We start from the raw sequence: 4,124 nt of genomic DNA, 5'->3' as shown, positions 1-4,124 counted from the left end.
GTGGAAGGGACTTGTGCCCCAGGTCAGGCCTGGGTAGTCTGCTTCCCTATTTACCGCAGTCTCAGGTTCCACAAGATTGGATTGGGGCAGACACTGTGTTCCACTCACCAGAGGTCTTAGGATCCCATGGGGAATTCTGTGTGGGCCCTTGCGGGTGTCTGGTGACTCTGCTGGCAAGGCACCCCGGTGCTCGAGTGGAGTGGAAGGGACTTGTGCCCCAGGTCAGGCCCGGGTCTCAATCTCTCTCTTATTTTTGTTTGTTTTGTTCTGTTTAAAGATGAATTTATTTTATTCAAAAACAATTTTCAAGTCCTCATGCTTACACAGCAACATTTTACTGACTGAGTCTCCCCCCACCCCCACCCTGTCCTCTATATTTACTGTTGTTGTTGTTGTTGTTGCTGCTGCTGCTGCTGCTGCTGCTGCTGCTGCTGTTTTAAGACAGGGTCTCTCTATGTAGTTTGGGATTCACTATATAAATCAGACTAGACTCACAGAGATTCATGTTTCTACATTCTGAGTGATGGGATTAAAGGTGTGTGTTATTATACCCAGTCGCCCCCATTTTTACTTTTAAAGAACTATTTTTGTTCCTTTTAGTAATGGATTATGTGTGCATATGTGTAGATCTGTGTGGGTATGTGCATATGAGTGCAGGTGCTGACAAGGTTCAGAACAGGGCAATGAGTCCCCTGGAGTTATGGTAGTTGTAAACTGCCTGACATAGGTGCCTAAAACTGAACTGCATCTTCTTCAATAACATTAAGTCTTTTTAACTGACAGCATTCCTTCTAGGCTCTGCCCACATTTTTCTAGCAACATCCAGGAATGCCTGATTCACTATAAAAGGGGCTGTTTGCCCCCTCCTCACTCTCTTATTTTCTTATGATCTCTGTCTCTTCTCTCCCCCATCCCCCTTACCCGACCCCCATGTGTTCCCGGCAGACCTCTCCTCTCTCCTTCTCTCCTCTCTCTCCTTCCTTTACTCCTTCCCTCTCTCCTTCCTTCCCTCCCTCCTTTTCTCTGTCTTTATTCCTTCCTAAACTCCCTTCTCGTGCCCTAAATAAACTCTATTCCAAACTATATCCGTCTATGGCTGGTGCCTCACAGGGAAAGGACATTTCAGCATGGGCCTGCAGAGGCACCCCTCCCACCTCACCATACCCTGCTTCTATCAAACATATCATGGTTCTCCTCCTCCTCCTCCTCCTCCTCCTCCTCCTCCTCCTCCTCTTCCTCCTCCTCCTCCTCCTCCCCCTCCTCCTCCTCCTCCTCTTCCTCCTTCTCCTTCTAATAAAACACAACATTAACTACTGAGCCACCTCTGTGGCTTCTGTTTTACTTTTAGTGAGTCTTATGACACACTTTCTTTGTCCTCGGAGGTTATTAGATCATTTTGACCTAGAGAGACTAACCACAATTTTATGATACAATACTATTATTTAATTAAAATGTCATGAAAATGTTGATTAGTTTTCCCAGGACATGATGAGCCCTTTTAAATGTGTAGATCTGAGTCTTTCATTGTTAGAGTTGCTAAATATTAGTTCCGGTTGTTTTCCCTCTGCCATGGCTTTTCTTCTGCATGGAATCTAATTGTGTGTTCAATCCACTCTTCTTTGCTTGTCTTCCATTTCATTTTCCAGCTCCTTGTTTTGCTGCCTTCTTCCATGCCTGGTATTAAATTTTCATTAGACTCTGATTTCCCCGTGGATCTTTAAACATAGCCTTTAGTTCTTAAATGATTTTCGACTCTTTTTATTCCAAACATTAATTCCAAACATTCCCCTCACTTGGTGGGGGAAGTGTCATTTCTGATTTTAGTTGTTGCTTGAATGCATTTTTAATTTTCTAAATGTGGGAAAAAGAAGTGCTTGAACAGAGGTTTCTTCTGTCATTGCTAGTCTGTAGAGGGCTGCTTTCTCACTCAATGCTCTGCCTTTAAGACTTCTGTGTGCCTCACTATGCCTATCATGTGGGCTTGAGATGTGCCTTCATGTGCATAATGAAGACGCACAGTTTCTTCACAGAACCACTATAATAATGGGGGTTGCGGGGATGAGATTGCTACCCTTTTTTGTTGCATTTATTCTGCAGGACTCTCTGCATCCTCTTTTTCCCTTCTCCTGTCTCTAAGGGAGCCTCTCTTCTTTCATGTTGGTCTTCCCTAGAGACTGTAGATCATCTAGAGTCCGCCTGAGTAGAACAAGGGCATGCATCCTGCCCATGTCCTCCCTGCTCTGCCCAACAGGATTGCTTCTCATCCCAGTCCTTGTCTGTGGGGGATGTGGAGATAAACCTGCTGGAGGAAGAAGTGGGCCAGAGAGCAAGGTGCCATATGCTTCTGTGACTCCTTGAAGAATCTTGATCCACTGTATGGATCCACAGTGTATGATCTGACATGGCTCCCAGCATGCCCATGAGACAACACAAAGGACCCAAGGCTGGTGCCAGGGCTACTTCTCCTGTCTTCACTGAAATTTCCACGTAGGATTGCCCCTCCCTTACAGGCTCTTGAACAGGCCCCTCCCCTACAGGATCACAAACAGAAGAGTCAGATTCTACTGAACAACACCTATTGCACCCTGATGTGTCCATGAATACATAAACATACCCTAATTGGCTAAAAATCTATATATAAGCTCATGTAATAAATAATAAAGTTAGATCTGTGCTCTGATGCTGGTCTCCAGAGTCTGAACCCTGGGCATCGTGGGCTCTGTCTCCACTTTCCCCGCAATTCCCAGTCCTTGTTCCCACGCATATTAGTTTCTCTCTGTCTTAGTCAGGGTTTCTATTCCTGCACAAACATCATGACCAAGAAGCAAGTTGGGGAGGAAAGGGTTTATTCAGCTTACACTTCCATACTGCTGTTCATCGCTGAAGGAAGTCAGGACTGGAACTCAAGCAGGTCAGAAAGCAGGAGCTGCTACAGAGGCCATGGAGAGATGTTCTTTACTGGCTTGCTTCCCCTGGCTTGCTCAGCCTGCTCTCTTATAGAACCAAGACTGCCAGCCCAGAGATGGTCCCACCCACAAGGGGCCTTTCCCCCTTGATCACTAATTGAGAAAATGCCTTACAGTTAGATCTCATGGAGGCATTTCCTCAACTGAAGCTCCTTTCTCTATAACTCCAGCTGTGTCAAGATGACACAAAACCAGCCGGTACACTCTCATTGCACGGACTTTCTCAAATTCAGATTGTTTTGCATTAAGCTCGTCTCAGTCTGAGTCTTCCTGGATGTTCCTTGAACCCTCAGTAGAGTGTATGGGATAAACTCTAGAAATTACTAGTCTGGAAAAATTTTTGTGTATTAACAGACAACATGAAGTTTATAGTGTGCTTATATAATTGTGCTTGAAGATTTGTCTCAGGAGGTGTCCTTTTTACATTAAGCAATCCTGCTCAGTTTGTTAGCTCATATGTTCAATTTCCAAGTGAAGTGTAAAGAGACTCAACTTTAGCTAGTTACCATCATTGCAATTTCAAGAAAGTGTCCAAAATACACTTTAAGAACAATTTTACATCCAGTTTCTGAATCAAGGTTTAGGTAGATAGTAAAATGGAATGTACACTTTCAAAGAAATAGAAGGTAGAAGTGTAAATGTGTGTGTGTATGTGTGTGTGTGTGTGTGTGTGTGTGTGTAGGCCAGAAGTCAACATGTCTTCCCCAATCATTTCCATGCTTTATATTTTTGACACAGGTTCTGTCTCTGAAGCTGAGGTTCACTACGTCAGCTAAACTGACCGACCGGTCAGTGAGCTCCCAGGATCTGTCTGTCCAAACCTTTCTCAGCCCATACTCCATCCCACTCCCCCCCCCCAACACTGCAGAGATTTCAGACACATCACTTCACGTGACTTTTTTCCAGAGGTACTGAGGACTTGAACTTATGTCTGCATGCTTTCCCAGCATGCACTTTACCCACCGAGCCATCTCCCAAATCTTTTACTGATGTCCCAGTGCACAAAGCAAGTCTAATGTAAATTCTTTGCATTCCTAATTATCACTGACCAGTTTGTAAGGCAGTGTGTCTCCAGGCAGACGTTTTACATTGCTATGCTTTAGCCCGTGGGAGAGCTCTGCAATCAGACTTGTTATACACAGTTGTGCTTGTGAAAGC

The sequence above is a fragment of the Mus musculus genome, chromosome 11 (assembly GCF_000001635.26).
Source record: "Mus musculus strain C57BL/6J chromosome 11, GRCm38.p6 C57BL/6J".
Taxonomy (NCBI): domain Eukaryota; kingdom Metazoa; phylum Chordata; class Mammalia; order Rodentia; family Muridae; genus Mus; species Mus musculus.
Note: the sequence above shows the minus strand (reverse complement) of the source record.